The following is a 20,271-nucleotide window of genomic DNA, read 5'->3' on the forward strand; positions in this document are numbered from 1 at the left end:
CAGTATAGCGATGACGAATACACACTTCCAATGTGCGTTCAGCTGGATGTCGCCAAACACGGTTGTGACCATCATGATGCTGCAAACAGAACCTGGATTCATCCGAACAAATGACGTTTTGCCATTCGTGCACCCAGGTTCGTCGTTGAGTACACATCGCAGGTGCTCCTGTCTGTGATACAGCGCCAAGGGTAACCGCAGCCATGGTCTCCGAGCTGATAGTCCATGCTGCTGCAAGCTTCGTCGAACTGTTCGTGCAGATGGTTGTAGTCTTGCAAACGTCCCCATCTGTTGGCTCAGGGATCGCGACGTGGCTGCACGATCAGTTACAGCCATGCGGATAAGATGCCTGTCACCTCGACTGCTAGTGATAGGAGGCCGTTGGGATCCAGTACGGCGTTCCGTATTACCCTCCTGAACCCATCGATTCCATATTCTGCTAACAGTCATTGGATCTCGACCAACGCGAGCACCATTGTCGCGATAGGCTACAATCCGCCCTTTATCAAAGTCGGAAACGTGATGGAGCGCATTTCTCCTCCTTACGCGAGGCATCACAACAACGTTTCACCAGGCAATGCTAGTCAATTGTTGTTTGTGTATGAGAAATCGGTTGGAAACTTTCCTCATGTCAGCATGTTGTAGGTGTCGCCACCGGCGACAACTTTGTGTGAGTGCTCTGAAAAGCTAATCATTTGCATATCACAGCATCTTCTTCTTGTCGGTTAAATTTCGCGTGTGTAGCGCGTCATCTTTGTGGTGTAGCAATTTTAATGGCCAGTAGTGTATTTTGCGTTCGATAATTTAAGTGCTGTGTAATAAATTAAAGCTATTTGAAATATATTGTTAATTCTTCAGGTGCATCATTTAATGATGAGTAAAATGCTACAATTGACGGAACTGTTGATGTAACATGTGGACGCTTAAGTCATATTTCATCGATCGTAAACCACCTTGTATGTTGAAACAGAATAGTCTTCTACCATGCGTTAATTAAAAGTGAAATGAGTTACTTTAATGTCTTAACAACTTTACTGTTTTGAAAATGGCAATTTGTATTGATTCCCGACGCCTCATATTTCAGAATGTGTTTAACTTGTAACTGGTTTCTGATAATATTGTTGCTTAATTTTGTTTTACTAATGACTGGTGTGTAGCAGGGTGATAACGTTACAGATAGGCGATTGATCAATCACAATTGTGACAAAATTTTCTCCAGTGCGAAGCTTTCTAATTTCAGTGCAACATTTTTCCCAGGTACATGACCATTCTGACATTGCAAAATGCTTTGACATTTGGAAAAATCTTACCTCTTCTTAAATTTGCGGAGTAAATTTTATAATTTTGTTGAAATATTGCAGCACATTAAAAATGATTGCTATCATTTAAAAATGGAATATCAAAAGATGTTTAACTTGTTACTGCGCTGGCTAGAGGTGAAAGTCTAAAATGTGTGCCACAACACAGCACTCACTCTCACTATATCTTTATGCAGGTGGAATGATACTTTTATTTTATTTGCAATCAATTTCTGTCCCCTAAATACAATAAACAAATCTTTGTAAAAACTGTATAAAATTTAGTGCCGCTCTATGTGTAGCCATTTTAAACATACACCGAGGAGCTAAAACATTATAACATTATAACCACATGCCTAATAGCTTCTTTGTCCGTCATTGGAACGAAACAGATCACTGATTCTGCGTATAAGGGAGCCGACAGTTTGTTCGTAGGTTTGTGGAGGTATGTGGTATTGAATATCTACGCACGGGTCATGTAATTCGCGTAAATAACGGACCGCTGATTTGCGTACGCGATGATGGCTTCCGATAGTGACCTAGATGGGTTCCATAGAATTACGGCAAGCAAATATGGTAGCTGAGATGAGTTCACTAAAATGCTCCTTAAACAACTGTATCACGGTTCTGGCTGCTGAAAAATGACGTCGGTCTCGAAGAAGACATCAATCATGAATGGTTCGCAGATGTCAGCATGTCATCGATTACTACCTACGTCCCATGCAAGGTACTGCTCTCATCATCCTCCATCCGTGGCGCGCTGCACGTTTCGAGCCACTGTTCATCAGGGTCGCAGCGTTTGTGGACACTACCATCGACCTAGTGTAGCAAAAATGCGATTTACGCAAAGAGCCGATGCGTTTCAATTGATCGACGGTCGAATTCCGGCGGTCTCGTGCACACTGTAATTTTACTTGACGACGGCATAGGGTGAACATGTGAACACGAAGGGGTGGTCTGCCGCGGATCTCCGTGTTCAACAATGTTCGATGAACTGTGTGCCCCGAAATTCTTGTGCGTGCACCAGCATTGCGTTCTTTCTGCAGAGATGCCGCAGATAACCATCTATCCTCCTTTACAGAGCAGATAAGTCACCGAACGCCACGTTCTGTGAAGACTCGTGAACGTCCAAACATTTAGAGCCTAGTGCTAGTTTCACTGCCTTTCTACCTCTTTCCGTGGATGCTCACGACAGTAGCACGTGAACATTAGACCAGCTTCGTCTTTGTAGAGACACTCGTTCACAGGCTTTGCGTAACAGTAATCCGCGCTTTATGAAAGTTGCTTATCTCTAAGGACTGCCCCACCTGCAGCCCGTATCTTCGACACAGTCATCCTACAGACTTACATTTGAATGTTTGACTTTGTCGACGGATCAGAGTCAAGTCCTCGGAGGTGTTCCTCAAGTTTTGGAAACAAATTAAAATCGGACGGGGGCATGTCGGGACTGTATCGAGGACGATCGATGACAGTCAACCCAAGGCGCCGAATTGAAGATGTCGCAGCGCTCGTGTGTGGTCTGCTGAAGAAGAGGATGCGCCATGTGTGGATTAGGTCCTCGAACCCGTAAAGTTCGGGTGACAGTGTGCTCTTTATCACGCGCTGACATTATTACGTTACACATCACTATATTACGGAGGTCTTCAGCGACAGAGCGTTGCAATTTACGTCAGCGAAACTGGGACGTCTACTGAATAATATGCATGCGTATAATATCGCAACTGATACTGAGAACAGGATAAATATTTCAATGGCATTATTTCTCAGTTCACCCTCGTAATTCCACTAAACTAACGCAATTTGCAGATGATGCTGTGGTGTATCGAGAGGTTGCAACAATGGAAAATTGTACTGAAATGCAGGAGGATCTGCAGCGAATTGACGCATGGTGCACGGAATGGCAATTGAATCTCAATGTAGACAAGTGTAATGTGCTGCGAATACATAGAAAGATAGATCCCTCATCATTTAGCTACAACATAGCAGGTCAGCAACTGGAAGCAGTTAATTCCATAAATTATCTGGGAGTACGCATTAGGAGTGATTTAAAACGGAATGATCATATAAAGTTGGTCTTCGGTAAAGCAGATGCCAGACTGAGATTCATTGGAAGAATCCTAAGGAAATTCAATCCGAATACAAAGGAAGTAGGTTACAGTACGCTTGTTCGCCCACTGCTTGAATACTGCTCAGCAGTGTGGGAACCGCACCAGATATGATTGATAGAAGAGATAGAAAAGATCCAACGGAGAGCAGCGCGCTTCGTTACAGGATCATTTAGTAATCGCGAAAGCGTTACGGAGATGATAGATAAACTCCAGTGGAAGACTCTGCAGGAGAGACGATCAGTAGTAGCTCGATACGGGCTTTTGTTAAAGTTTCGAGACCATACCTTCACCGAAGAGTCAAGCAGTATATTGCTCCCTCCTACGTATATCTGGCGAAGAGACCATGAGGATAAAATCAGATATTAGAGCCCACACAGAAGCATACCAACAATCCTTCTTTCCACGAACAATACGAGACTGGAATAGAAGGGAGAACCGATAGAGGTACTCAGAGTACCCTCCGCCACACACCGTCAGGTGGCTTGCGGAGTATGGATGTAGATGTAGATTTCTGGTGTCATATGTGACCAGCAAAGCGTTAAAACGTTAACATAAGGCAAGAGGTATGCGCTAAAATCGGAGATCTTACGGCATAGAGTTAAGAGCAGACAAGGCACACAAATTGAATGAATGCACGAGAGGTCATACAGTAGGGTGTAGAACTATAGTGCGCTCCTTCTACCTTACGGCGTCGGTTGTGGTAGTCTCTTGTCAGTAGGTAAAACTGCTTAGAGAGTGAGGCGCATAAAACACGAATGTTGCCCACACCCAAGGTAGCTTAATCATGTACTAGTACGGTAAAAACATTAATATAGAAGAATTTCAGTTCCTTTTCCGAGGTCTAATTTTGAGTTTGAACATGATGATTTGGACGTGAATTGGCAAAACTAACCAATGTAAATACGGAATCTTAGCTCTGGTGTGATTCTGACGTTTAGAGTAGCCCGACGTCTATGTTAGGTTGAATAGCGTTTACATGGCTTGAGTTTGAGGAGCCAAAGAATGTAATGTCATGAGACTAATTACGATTTTTGTTATGGGACGTATTTTACAAAAAGAAGACGAGCGGTATCGGCAGATTAAGCATATTCCCCAATACATACCGCCGACCGCGGTGGTCTCGCGGTTCTAGGCGCGCAGTCCGGAACCGTGCGACTGCTACTGTCGCAGGTTCGAATCCTGCCTCGGGCATGGATGTGTGTGATGTCCTTAGGTTAGTTAGGTTTAAGTAGTTCTAAGTTCTAGGGGACTGATGACCACAGCAGTTGAGTCTCATAGTGCTCAGAGCCATTCGAACCCAATACATACCACAGGAAGTTTCACTCCTGCTGCCTCTATCTGTTTCACTTTGACACATGTTAGGGTCCAGTATTCCTGCATCTAGATCAGACCTACGACACAAAGGCTGGCGAAAACGTAGCAGTGCCCCTAGAGTATCACAGTTGTGGTCCTTTTAACGATCCTGAATGTGTTGCTCATCATTGTCAGCGTCCGGGCTAAGGCCAGGCGTGTAGTCGTAACCGGTTCATTGCTTCTTTCATCTTTTCCAGGGGCGTCCCTGCCTTCTTCGACTATTTTTCATTACCGTTTTCGCTATATAGGAACCACGTTATTGCTGCCGAAGAAGTGAATACGATATCTTAATTGTTGTAATATGTTTAGCGTAGCCTGACATCTACATCTACACCTACACTCCGCAAGACACTTTACTGTGTGTGGTGGAGAGTATTTTCTGTGTCAGCTCTCACTTCTCATTTTTTTCCTATTATACCATAACGGGAAGAAAGATTGTTGGTAAGAACCCTTGTGAGCTAGAATCGCTCTGATTTTAGGTTCATGGTAATTTCGTGCGATGTACGTAGGAGGAACTAATATGTTGGTTTAGGAATGCCCCTCTCGCATATTAAACAGTAAACCATACCGCGATGTTTAACGCCTCTCATGAAACGTCTGCCACTAGAATTTGTTGAGCATCTCCGTGACGCTCTCGTGCTTACTAAATGAACCTGTAACGAACGCACTGCTGTTTTTTGGATCTTCCGTTTCCTCTATCAACCCCATATCCGCAGAAAATTGTTGTCAGCGTGGTTTGTTCAGCGTCAGATGTTGCAGAATTTGCACTTTGTAAGCACACATACGAAGACTCTGGTGAATTATACTATGCAGTCTTGATCGAGATACATCAAATTGCCTAGATGCTTGAAGAATTGACGTACATGTTTATTGAGAAACGTTTGTCTGATGTCTCTACTGTCTCTTCTGAAACTCCATAACGTGCACTACCAGAATGTTTCACAAGACTGCCTGTTGCTAGAAACTTCCTATACCACTCCTTAATTGCTTTCACATCAGGTGGATCACATTCATACACACGACGATAATTTCTTTGCACAATAATCGGCTATTTTGCTACTGCAAAACACACTACTGCTTGCGTGCGCTGCTGTGGAGTCACCATTTTCACTTCAAGCGACCATGCTACAATCTGGCGACGATACGTGGCACTTCTGACGTGGAAGTATAAATTATATGAGGTGCTCTACAATGTCGTGCAGTTATTCATTGTCGTATCTACTGTGGTTTTTCTCTCCTGAGTCCTTGAAATCAGGGAGGTTTGAGTGGGACACGCTGTATTTTATGCTCCACCGGACAGATGGCCGTTGGTGTGAGAATCGTTAGAAGGGTCCAGGGAAGAGAAAGGAGCGATATAGTCTGGGGCATGTTTTCGTGGCATTCCGTGGGTGATGTCATCATTGAGGATGGCACACTGAACAACACAATGCATCTATCCTTGGGGACCATGTCCACCCCCTACATGCAGTTTGTTTTTCCTCAGCACGATGGTATCTACCAGAAGGACAATGCAACGTGTCACACAGCTCGTGGCCTACGTGCGTGGTTCGAAGAGCACCAGGATAAGTTTACTGTATTCCCCTGGCTACTAGACACGGATTTTTCCCCAGATTTCAGCCAGTTCGAGAAAATGTGGGTCCACCTCAATCGGGCTGTTCATGTGCTGGTTCCTCAGCCGAGAAACCCTGGTGCAGCTGGCGACAGTGCTGCAGTCTACAAGGCGACACATCCCTAATGGTACCTTCCAGAACCCTGGTTACTCTCTTTCTGCTCGCCCGCGCTGCAAAATGTGGTTATCCGGGATTCTGACAGATGGTCACATTAATATGACTGGACCATGTACAACCTTCCGATATTTAAGACAGCATACAGTAACTATAAATAAGCATACACTGGAGTGGTACTGTGTGCACAGAGTTAGTTAAATTAATTAACAATTTATGAATGAAAACATCAAGGTTCTCCTTGTACATGCATGCTGTAAGATTGTCTAAAAGAGGTGCGTAATTGAATTTGCTCATTCAGTAGTAAATGTGGGAGTACATACATGGTTTTTTTTTTTAATTTATGACATTTGTAAATCAGCGAGCTTTGCACCCTCCCCTATCTGACAATACCACCACTTGCAAAGTAGGTTAGAAATCAGATTAATAATATTGCTCACGCAGCATATGTTCGCTTTATCGGGCAAGAACGAAGTTATTGACTGTGGATAGTATCGTCAGAATAGAAATAATGAAGTCACTGTAAAAAAGTAATTAATTTTGGCACTTCTCTTGAATGGATTCTCACGTAGATTTCGTCGAAGTTGTTATTGCTCATCTTGTTGATTCTAGGGTGATTCCACTTTAACTGCTAGAAGGTCCAGATCTGTATTTTAGCAATATTTGAAGACCTAACAAATGCATTTTTCAGGAAATTTTTAGTGATCAAACAATCCCAGATCAGAACAATGGTATGGTAGAAATAATTTTTCACTTCGTGTTCACGATCCACATTTTTATTAAACTTCTTGTAAATTGACATATACCACTTCTTAATCGTCACATCAAGAAAACAGTTTTGTATCAATCTTCATATATTTAATTTCTACTTTAACCAAACATAAGACTTGACTGTTCTTTTACAAAGCGAAATAGCAACTTAACTTCTGCAAAAGTGAAACAAAGACTGCTCTCTGCGTGCATTCGCGCCAAAACGGTTACAAGTAAGTCAAAGATTATGACAGTTTCACAGAAATGAATACACACAAGAACCATATCACTGTAATATATCGATACATGGGAGTACCTGTACATTAATAAAACCAAATGTGAATATTTTTCACAAGAATATGTCTGTTACTTGGCAGAAAAATATTACGATATTACTGGTATCGAGAACTGGGGTTGGAGTGCCGTAATGGCCACGTAAATAAAGAACCATTATACCTACATCTATATGTCGTAACTCTGTTCTTTAGTACATCGTAAGTTGTGAGTGAAATTAACAGAATATTTTGGGAATGTCGGGAGCTGTCCGCTGGTGAGAGAAGAGTATGTGTGTTTGAGAGAGAGAGAGAGAGAGAGAGGGGTGGGGGAACGGGGTGAGCGGTTGATGGCTAGTGAGTCAGTGATTGTGTCTGCGGTTGGGTGCAGGTGGTAGCGAGCGGTTCACTATCGAGAGCACAGTGGCACAGTGGTGACAGAGAGAGGGGGAGAGGGAGAGAACGGGGACAGGAAGGGGAACGGAGGAACGGCCGGACAGAGGGCGAGTGTACACAGGCCTGCCGCAGGTTGCGCAAATGAGCCTGAAACGCTGCCAGTAAAAGGCCGGCCGGCCAGCTAGCCAGCCAGTGCGCCGCCCGGTCAGCTGCCAGCGGCGGAGACTTTTTCCGCCCTCGCGGTGACGGCTGTACAGTGCACAAAGCGCGCCGTGACGCGCCACCGGCCTGACAGATCAATTATTGCCCACTGTGTGCCGCCGGCAGCGGCAGCGGCGGCTTTGGCCGCCACGTTTGCAGAGCTCCGTTCCGCTCCGCGCCAGCCTGCCGCCAGATTGCCGCAGCCATCTTGACCTGTGTGAGAGTGTCCCCGACTGAAAATCCGCAGCCCAGTTAGCAGCGCCACCTGCAAAAAATACTGCAGTCGGGGAGCAATGTGGCAATTTCTCTATTTCGAGTTTCCGTAGAAAGTTCGTCGTGTCATAACTGTTACTACATCTCCGGGACAACAGTAGGGCAGCCTTTGCGTACGTGGAACAAGTCTCAGCTAGAACTAATATATCGATACATCGATACTTTTTCATTTTATATCACTATCTACCGATATATCGACCCGATTGCCGCGGCCATCTTAACCTGTGTGAAAGTGTCCCCGACTGAAAATCTGCAGCCCAGTTAGCAGCGTCACCTGCGAAAAATAATACAGAGCACTATGGCGATTTTTCTTTTTCGAGTTTCCGTTTAAGTTCGTCGTGTCATAACTGTGACTACATCCTCGGGACAGCAGTAGGGCAGCCTTTGAGTACTTGGTATATATATATATATATATATATATATATATATATATATATATATATATATATATATATATATATATATATATATATAATTAACACACTATCTACCGATATATCGACCCGATTCCCGCGGCCATTTTAACCTGTGCGAAAGTGTCCCCCACTGAAAATCAGCAGCCCAGGTAGCAGCGCCACCTGCGTAAAATACTACAGTCGGAGAGCACTGTGGCAGTTTCTCTCTTTCGAATTTCCGTAGAAAGTTCGTGGTGTCATGACAGTGACTACATGTACGTGGAGCAAGTCTCAGCTAGTGCTGGCAGTAAAATATCGATATATTGATACTTTTCCAAGAAATATCGATATATATAACATCGAACCAGAATTGGCGACGCCGAGTGCCGATCTTTTTATTTTATATTAATTTTTTTCGCAAATTTCGGAAAATATTTAAAATTGTAATAGAACATAATATTGTTTTCACTGTGTGAAGGAGTCTTACTACTTCTTGAGCTTTCATGCCGTCCAATCTTTCTCTTTGACAGTTTGAAACAAACATAGGTGGCACAAAAGTAGTCCGCTTGCACTGGAGGGTGGCGGCTTGAAAGGAATAACAAGATTTCCGATGTGGAGAAACTGCACACCAGTTGTAATAATAAACAATTTTTACGCAATTGGTGTGCTATTTCTTCACACTGGAATTCTTCAGAAACAGTTACTGAAAGTAATGAGCAAAAATTTAAGTGACAAAACTGGTCTTTGCCCTGGCTGGAGGCGTGTGAGGGGAAACGCTCAAGCAATCGGCACTCGGCACTACCAACAGAAACTGAAACGTTTGACTTCACCACACAATTTTGAAACTACAGCTGCTGGGTGGCTGCCGTTTGCAGAAATAATAAAAAAAGGGAGGTTGACACGAAGTGTTCCAGACAAATCCGCTTTCTGATGAAATCTAACATTGGACCCATCAGACACCTTTAATTGTGCCATTTACATGCAGTTATCGCCAGGCGTGAACCTGCATCGTTTTGCTTTCAGTTCGTGCTATAACGGGGATACGCAGGGTGCTAGCTTGTTGATGTACAGAATATCTAATAATAAATCAGTACAACTTTGAACATGGCTGTCGTTTGCAGCAACCGTATACCCAAATTTGAAAAATATGTAAAAATCAGCCAACCGGTTGCATAGGTTTTTTATATACCTTGACCAGCTTTCGCCACCTCTAAGGTAATTACATGAAGAACATATCGTCAAAGTTGTAGGGGTACACCCGGACCGCCAACTTAGGCAAGGTCTTAATGTAGGTGGTTTGCCATTGCCTTCCTACGACCGTAATGGGGATGAACGATGATCATGGAAACGGCATAAGAACATCCAGTCACCTCGGGGCAGGTGAAAATCCCTGACCTCTCCGGGAATCGAACCCGGGACGCCATGCTCAGGCAGCAAGAATGCTACCGCGAGAGCACGAGCGACGGACGTTCTTAAATATGGAACTCTAAAATTGCTGTATAACGTGCAGCCGATATTTATATAGGCCTGTACGCCGATAGCTTTCCTGTCGATACATCGATATTTTTCCTCGATATATCAAGGGACAACAAAAGTATGTTTTTAAATATCGATGTATCGGATTCTCTATATTTTTTAAAATATCAACAGGTCTTCTAACCGCATTTTTGAGTACGCTGCTGGTCTTCAGAACCGCAAGACGGAATGAAACAAATGTGAATTTGGCTTGAAGTGTACTACATCGCAGATATCCAAATATTTAGCATTTCAGTATAACCCCGCCAAGTAGGTATGAGCAATGCCATCAATATTGTTTAGCAATTGCTGAAGAGCAACTGACACTGGCTAAGGAACAACTGACATTTCCTACCGAACAACCGACAGTTTCTACGCAACTACCGACAAATGCCGCGGAAAATGCGACCAATGATAGTAAAAGGAAATGTATAGAGCGGAATCTTCTAACCGCCACGAAGCCTGTGAACGAACATTAAACGCGTTCGACAGATCATGCAGCACAGTGCCAGATGATGGTTCCTGTGGAACCAATTAGTGCGACATTCCGTGTGGCAGTAATCGATGTGTCCAAAAGTGTCATCTTGCTATTAAAAAAGACCATTGAACGCTGAAATGCAATGTTAATGAATGCCGCTGGTTGTAGACCCACGAACATACCGCATCGATACGTAGCAAGTGGCGAAAAGGACCAAAACCATTTCGTGGTAATTAAATCAAGTTGGTCTGTACACTTGGTAGCCTGTTAAATGCATCCCACTTCAAATACGCCATTCTTGCTGCATGGAGCATGTCGGTTGGAGGTAAGCAACAGTGGTCCAGAGTGATGTTCTCTGACGAACCTCGCTTCACGCTGGCAAGTGATTCTGATCACCAGTTAGTGTGGCGAGAGAGAAAGAGAGAGAAAGTTCATGAACTTCATCGGTTTGGCCTAAGACTTATGGTGTGAGCAGGCATTATACACAAAATCCGAAAACCACTGCATATCTTTCCGCGGGGCATCGTTGCTGTGACATTATTTTGTATCGTGTCCCTCTGTTTAGGGGTGCGGTAGGGTCCGACTTCCCGTTTATGGGCGACAGTGCCCGCTCACATAAGACTGCTATGGTGTCGGACACACTGAATATACTGAACAGATAGAATGGCCTGCGAACTCACCGGCTTAAAACCCTGTAGAACATGACTGGGATGTTCAAGTGTTTCTCAACGAATACTTCCTCCCCGACCGGTTCAATAACTGAAAATTGTCTCGAGAGAGATGTGGGACAATGGTTCTCAAGGTTCAAAATGGTTCAAATGGCTCTGAGCACTATGCGACTTAACGTCTGAGGTCGCCTATAACTTAGAACTAATTAAACCTAACTAACCCAAGGACATCACACACATCCATGCCCGAGGCAGGATTCGAACCTGCAACCGTAGCGGTCGCTCGGCTCCAGACTGTAGCGCCTAGAACCGCACGGCCACTCCGGCCGGCCGGCACTCAAGGACTACACAACAGTTCGGTACTAGGCTGAATAACGGATGTTAAATGTGCATTAGTGTCAGAGGAGGGCATATCCTTACTGAGATTTCGATATCAAGCTTCACGTTGGGAGTCTGATCTGTGTCAAACATGAACGTTATTTATGACTGTTCTACTGTTTTCCCATGTGGTGTAATCTGTACCATTGTAATGATACCAATCCACTTCTGTTACGTATGTACTGTATTCCATGTCGTCCATCATTGCCTGTGGTTATTCATGTCCAACAATGTCTCTGTTCCTTAGCAACTGCCGGCCGCGCTGGTGTAGCGGTTCTAGGCGCTCAGTCCGGAACCGCGCGACTGCTACGGTCGCAGGTTCGAATCCTGCCTCGGACATGGATGTGTGTGATGTCCTTAGGTTAGTTAGATTTAATTAGTTCTAAGTTCTAGGGGACTGATGACCAGAGCAGATAAGTCCCATAGCGCTCAGAGCCAATTGAACCATTTGTATCTTAGCAACTGCCAAGCAATGTGTATTCTCTGTATGATGAAAGATTATGCTGCTAGTCTGTCATTCAGAAATCGTATTCGAATGTTGTTTGTTTCTGAGAAGATTGTCAGCGCTTTACGGATTTGGTAATGGTTCATGCCTCGACGCGAGCTTTCAAAACATCGCCATATTTTGTAGGCAGGCATATTATCTCTAAACACACCGGTTATTAGGAACAGGCCGACAGCCATGTCTTATGACAGCTTGACAGGATGTCAAATGCAGATAAATGCGCGATAATTAAATTATATGTGGTATTTGTGTTTATGGTGATTAACCCCAAAACCACTGCTGAGCTGAAAACAGCCACTCAGAGGCCAACGATAGCATCGATGTTCCGACTCTTCAGTGGGTCATGCAGAATTTCACTATTTTTCTGCGCCACATCATCGCCATGGCAGTCATATCGAACATATCATAACCTCAATCCGAATATCTCGAGCGACTTTTATATGTTGAATAAAGTGTGTGCGCGCCTTAGTTTGTAATTAACTGCTTCATATAGTTCAATAACTGCCACCCTGTAGAACAGCAACGGCAGTTATATGTCTATTTTGCCCCAGCCCTCTGGAGCAGAGCTCAGAAAAGAGCCCCCACGTCGACAATGGTCACCCACCATCCAAGATCGAGTGGGAATGGCTGATTCTGTCAAACCGACATTTCTTTCTCTAATCTGTACCAACTGTTTTCCTAGGTACCCTACAAAGCACTTCAGCCCCTTCCATGTAGCCAGTAGCTTACAACATTTGATTTGTCTTTTTTTCGAAAATGGAGGTTTTGTGGAAGTATAGTTGCAATATCCCGTGGTGTGTGGGATTTTGAAACCGATCAGAGTAATGAACCTATCCAGACTCCATCACACTCCTCTTAAGACTCCACGTTAACTGTAAATTACGCAAAGGAATAGCTATCTTGAAATTTCCTGAAATAGAATCATAAGGTAGACAAATGCAATAATCCTTTCCAGTTGTCGATTCGATAGCAAATCAAGCGATATAAGGCATGAATCGGGTTTAGCGGATCTGTGGTGACGGTACGCTACCTGTGTAAATATCAACCCCTATCTAATCCTCCTGTATACTCTCACCAATCGGTTGTGACGGTAAGTCGTAGGGCCCAGCTCGTAGAGGAGAATCAGAATCTCGCTCGCTGGGACTCGGATACCTCCGTGCGCCACGAAGTCTTGAACCAGCGACGTGTCTCCATCGACCATCAAACCAAGAGTGTAGCTTCCTCTCCCACCAGCTCCCGATTCGGCGATTTGCGCCAGTCTGACCGGAAACGCCAATCAGGAAACTGTTACACTTTTCCACCAATAGCATGTCAGTGCCACAGCTAACAAATCCCCACTCTGGAGTGTCAGTCATGGGCCAATCCTCGCTAGTTCGTCCTAGGAATTTCTCTCTGGTGTTAGCCGGCGATGGGCGAATCAGAGTGTAGTTTAAAACTTCTGAATTTCCTTAGGCCAAACCATATTCCCAGACTTCTGCCATAAATTGTAGTTTCCCAGCAATCACTTGAAACTGTAGCCATCGGCCATCACAAGAGACGAGTCGTGCCATAGACCGCTAACCCCGACTTAGTGAAAAGGCCGGTAGGTTGATTGAGTTTCCGTCGTGGTCATTGGACAACCACAAGCCAGCACAAAGCTTTGAATGCCTACGACGCACCTGCCGCATCCAGAGCAGTGTAAAACCTGTGCATTTTTCACGTATTCATAGACTGGAACTATTAGCCGCCTCACCAATGACCACTGAAATTTTATAAATTCATGTGTCTGTAACAAATCAACATAATGAGACGGTAAGTAGATATAAATAAAGTGTCCCGTCTACCTTCAGTGGTGACAACGGGCAGATAAATTTGATGCAAATAGGAGGAGGCAAGCCAGACGCCTTGTAACCATCCACGGTGACTTCCTGTACATACTAATCATACTTACTAGACAAAAAATCAAAAATATCTGAATGTCTTTGAGGGATAAATGTAATTAGTGCGTAGTGCTCCGTTTTTATAAATTATGATACACTGGACTGCTTTTAAAATTTTGCTTGTATAGTTTTGCTGTGAGCGGCGCCTAATATTTTGGCGTGAGATGAAAATATTTCACACCGAAATACAGAGTTTCTGGAAGTCAGAGTTGTTAATAACATGAATAAAATGCCTTAGGTAAGTTATTTCTGCGTTTCTCGCTATTTAAACGAATATAATAAACGCTCTTGTTTGAAATAACACGGTGTAAACACGTGTAACGCAGCTACACATAATGGAATGAAGCAACTGCTCGTAACACAAAGGTAGAAAAGGTCACCAGACAATTACCCGCCAACTGCGTGCAAATAACCTTGTGATAACAGCGAATTTCATCGCTGCTCTGTCGCAGAATATACTACGACTGTCTCGCCGGAGGGTAAAAACTGTTGGCTATAAATTTGCTTCTATTGATGAAATGGTATCTAAATTTGTATAGTGACATCAAGTGGTAATGGCACAAAGTATCATGGGAGCCCCTGAGGCCGAATGACACTGAGATTGAAATATGGTGCCTGGTGTGCTTCATTTATTCAGAACCTACAATGAACTTATCCCTTGAACATTAGTGCGATTTGCGTGATGACACTTTCTGCATAGCCTATGAGCGTCTTATTTTTTGAATCATTACCGACACAGTTATATTCATATTTAGGCCACTATTTAACAAAATATATTTTATTACCAGTGATTTGGAGTCTCCAACGACTTGAATCACTACCGCAGAACACTCATTCCACATAGAATTTGCAAAACCAGCTATGATTTGTGTTCTTGGGGACCCATACAATAAAGGGGGAGCCACCCATATTCGATGTAGGCACTGAATTCTCTTAGAGGTCGACAGAAATAAATCCTGGATACTTACCTGTTGCATGGCCTCACAAAGGAATGGGTTCAGTAACTTACTGCAGTAGCAAAACATGTCACTGCTGTTTACATGTTACTGAAATATCAAGATAGTAAATCTCAGGGAAGGTGTTTTATTTCACCCTAGTTAGCATGAAACAAGTTTTATACGTTTATTAACATGGGAACTGGACCTTAATCATCTTGGGATGCGTAATTTGTGATGTCTTCTGCGCTGTTCATTGAACCTGCGCACCTACAATGGTTTCAGGACAGTATTAACAAGCTTTACTTTTAGATGCCCATATGGTCCACCGAAAACACCGAATGACGGTCTAAAGAAATTGAACAGCTAAATCATTCTTCATAGTCGCATAACGAATTTTTGGACTGGATGACTTCTGATGTAAGACACGAAAAACACTCGTCGCGTCTCCTTAGGAGTTTACATCGTTTAGTATTCCACTCGGCGTTGTAACGGATAGTCAAATGAAAACCAGACAGATGGGAAAAAAGTAAGGAATCTGTCGTTATGAATCTGTTGTTATTTCAAAATTAATCGCCGTAACTGTAAACACATTTATCCCACTGTGAGAGGAAAGAAGAAGGAATAATGTTTACGATTGCCTACTGTACTAGTCGGCCGCGGTGGTCTCGCGGTTATAGGCGCGCAGTCCGGAACCGTGCGACTGCTACGGTCGCAGGTTCGAATCCTGCCTCGGGCATGGATGTGTGTGATGTCCTTAGTTTAGTTAGGTTTAAGTAGTTCTAAGTTCTAGGGGACTAGTGACTACAGCAGTTGAGTCCCATAGTGCTCAGAGCCATTTGAACCGTTTGAACCTACTGTACTAGGATTGTACCCAGGCGTGCACCTCATCGTCCGAGCAAACTGACGTCCACGAATGTCTTTCTTCAGGGTTGTAAAAGTACGCAGATCACGTGGGAAAAGATCGGAAATGAATGGAGGATGTGTAAAGGGGTTCCCAGCGAAATTTCTGCAGAGTAGTCGACACAACAGTATCAACACATGCGCCCATTTACGTGTTTGCAGACGTTTCGCTGGGAAGCCCTTACACATCATCTACACTGTCACGATTTCCTCCTACGCGATATCCATATTTTCGGCTCCCTGAAGAAAGACGATCGTAGCCGCCGTTTTGCTTCGGACTGAGAGGTACACGCCTAGGTAAAATTATGCTTCCGTAGGGAACCAAAAACATTTTTCCATGAAGGCACCGATCGTCTTATCTCACAGTGGGATACATGTCAATAACGGGCTGGTCCACCTATGACACTTATGCAAGAAGTTGTTCGACTTGGTACTGATTAACAGAGTAGATGGATGCCCTCCTGAGAGATGTCGTGCCACATTCTATCCAATTAACGCGCTAGATTATCAAAATATCGAACTGGATGAAGGGCCATGCCCATAATGCCCCAAACGTTCTCATCTGGGGAGAGATCGGGCGATCTTGCACGCTGTAACACCTCGGTTACGTTTACAGTGATAAAAGCTATAGAAATAATAATTTAAAATTAACAATTGAATTTTTAGAGGGGAAAATAGTGTATAATCAGAGTTTGGTAATTGCAGATCAAAATTATAGTATTACAGCAAGTAGTTTAACGTCTAAGTACATCAAAGCCACGGAAGCTCTGTCATGGAGAAGGCAGTGACGTTAAACTCTTGTGATGAAAAACTTATAAAAAGGCCTGATCGTCATTATTGCCGCCTTTTTCCTAGATTGTTTCGTTAAAGGGCGGGGAACCCGTGTCAGTCAGCGAGACAATAATTAGATTGGACTTTATCATGTTAAGATTCACGATAAACTGTTAGAATATTACGGAGATTAAAAGTGATGCAGTGTACGGTCTCTGACTGTTGGTAGTAACGGAGTATTAAGGGGATTTTAAGACTTTGGTGCTAGATTGGAACTTTACGGACATATAGACGACAGAAACTCAAATTATCTGCTGATACGAGTGAATTCAGAGGTACCGGTATTCAGATAATAACGTGTGGACTTTTAAAGTGTCGTGTGTTGTTAGTTGCGAATCTGGACGTAGAGCGCGTGCATATCGGCATTTGCGGACTATTTAGATTCCTCCAGGCTAGGAACCTTTTAAATAGACCATCATCCATCACCATCTTAATCCTAGAATATAGAGTGAAAGTGAAATACAAGAGTGTTGTACTTATTTCATTTACCTAGTACTAATCAGTGAAGGTTTTACGGAACCAAAGCTATTCAGCCGTAAGTCAGCACCATCTAGAGGAAAGCGTAGGCATTAATTAACACGCTAACTGAAGTGAACGTTTACGTGTTTTACGGACTGCTTAATATGAACTTTTGTGACTCTTTGACGTCCCCACTCCCTGCGAAAGGTGGCGCAGGCTGTCTTAATCATAAAAGGGGAGAGTTTTAGCCGGGCAAATTACTAAATAAAAGCGATATTTACAAGACTTGCAGTAGTAACAAAACACAAGGCCCGACCTTATCGGAGAGTCGTCGCTGTCACTTCGGGAAGTAAAGCCGGAAAACCTACCGACGATACGTATCCACGAACAGACGTCGACGTGGAGAGTCTAAAAAGGGAACCACAAGAGAGTTGGGGATGCTTCAACGCCAAGGGAGGAGTTAGCAAGTACGAAGACAAGGAGTAGAAATTCTCGACGTGTGTGGCCGGGCATTATCTTCCTGAAATGTAGACTCAGGATGGCTTGCCATGAAGGGCAACAAAACAGGATGCAGAATATCGTCTAGGTACCACTGTCCTGTGAATATGTCGCGGGTGATAACCGAAGAGATTTTCCACTGAAATGAAATGCCATCCTGGTTTCAGTCAGTATAACGGTTGCAGTAGGGTTGGTTTCCCACAGCTGGCCGAAGCGTCTCCAGACACGTCTGCGCTGGTCATTGTGGCTCATTTCGAAGCGGGGCTCATCGCTGAAGAAAATTCCGCTCCAGTCAATGAGATTCCAGGCCGAATGTGCTCAACACCACTGCAGAAGATGCTGTTGATGTACAGAGGTCAATGATAGTCGGCGCAAGGGGCGCCGGGAGCTCCCGCTTCTGTGAGCCGCCTGTTGGAACGCCCTGTGCCGACGATGTTGAATTTAGTGATATGGCTACCTTGTATTCCAGGAACTACTCTAGCCATTGACAAAATTTACCGCGACATTAAACTGTGTTTTTGAGTTTACTGACGTACAATAATTGCATTTCAGCCACTGCTTTCGGAAATACAATTTTTTAATTACACAGTTAAAATTTTCTGTACTTTTTTGTACCTTATTCTAAATAATTCTCATCATGCATAACATTATGTTCTTTTAGTTCAGTAGACTCAGGATTTGAATACTCCACTCAAAGTGGTTTCTGAAATTTAGGGAAAATGCAACAGAAAATGTAAATTTTCGGGAACGGCTCCCGAAGTTTCAAATAATGTTACTCACTTATAATATGCTTAATTTTTTTTATTTACTTTTAGTCACTCAGAAGCACCCTGCACCATACTGTATATTATCCTTTGGATCTTTCCAAGTTTTTTTTCTCCTTTTGTTCTTTCTCTCCTTAGTGGCCAACTGTGCTGCATACTCTGCTTTATCAATGCGAACCTTGTCCATCCATTCAAGTTCTCTGATGCGGTTTTCTCCAGGATTAATTCCCATATGTCGTAGGATTTTGACCCTACTAATCTTGCTATTATTAAAAGCAATAACAGCGTCACTGACCCCCCACTTTAGTGTCTTCATTGCAACAAAAACATTTTTTGGTAAGTGAGTCCATACAAGATTACTGAACGACTCTTTGGGTTTTGGAGTCTGACCATGCAGATACTTCTTCAGTAATTCAGGATTTTCCAGGTACGATACCGAGACTGCTGCTGAGATGGAGTTTTTACAGCCGTATGTACTGAGTACTGAGAATTTCGGTAATTTCACCATGAATCATGTCCAGGAGGGCAAAGGTGGTGTACTGGTTTTTCATCTGTTGACATTCTGTGGAAGAAGGTAGCCCATACTTTATTTTCAACAGATCCTTAGTATTATTTCCAATGTCCATCCCTTAATACTTCTGTAGTTCATCAGTCAATTTGTCTGTCAGCTTGCCTCTTCTTTTTTAACCATCAGAAAGTTTCTGGTCTCTCAAACTTAGTTTGAACTTCCTCAAACTGGTGCCCATCCTCTTCTGGACAAGACCAACACATTCCAGTTTTGTGGTAGTCTTCTCACCATAAGGCTTAGCGGCTACTACATTGTTATATGCTTTTGAGTCTGCATCACCAAGGAACTTAGTGTAACACACTTCCCTTTCGTTCACAGATCGACTAAAAATTTCAGTAGCTACAGAGGCCACAATACCGCCACTTGATTTACACTTATAACAATGTTTGGTTGAATCTGGAAATATTTTACCTTCCCAGTATCCACACATCGTAGCAACATAATTCTTAGAACTGAAGCTAATCTTCAGCCGAGTGCCAAGAAAAGCTACTGGCACGTCGGTCATACCATCATTTATTTCAACAGCTTCGTTTTAAGTACCCTTTATTGATTCACATGCAACGGAATCCGCAGCAGCTCCAATAAATCCTGCATACTTGTCGATTTTACAAGTGGGCGTGGCATATTCATCACGGCACACATTGTCTCTACTGCAGTGTGTCCTTTGCAAGTAGCTCTCAATACATAAAACCACCTGACATTTAATTTACCTTTACACTTATCAGAATTCCAAAATGAATGAGTATATTTACAACTGGCACAATTAATGATAAATTTCCTCGTTAGTCCATTTGATACCTCACTGTCTTCAAGTAAACTAACTGACACTCCATATGTTTTACAACATACACATTCATCTATCGCCCTTGTTAGGATGGGTAAATCTTTCAGAATATAGCCTACAATACCATTTACATCACTTTCGTTTTGAGAAAATTGTGTATCACAAGGATTTATTTTAATCTTCGAAGCACTAATGGATGTTACGCTAGATACTGACGAGTTTGCCTGTATTTCATTCTCTGTAACTTCACACGCCACATGTTGCACAAAATCTTTCCCTTTACTCGAAAATCTATC

This window comes from Schistocerca gregaria, chromosome 5, assembly GCF_023897955.1.
Source record: "Schistocerca gregaria isolate iqSchGreg1 chromosome 5, iqSchGreg1.2, whole genome shotgun sequence".
Lineage (NCBI taxonomy): Eukaryota > Metazoa > Arthropoda > Insecta > Orthoptera > Acrididae > Schistocerca > Schistocerca gregaria.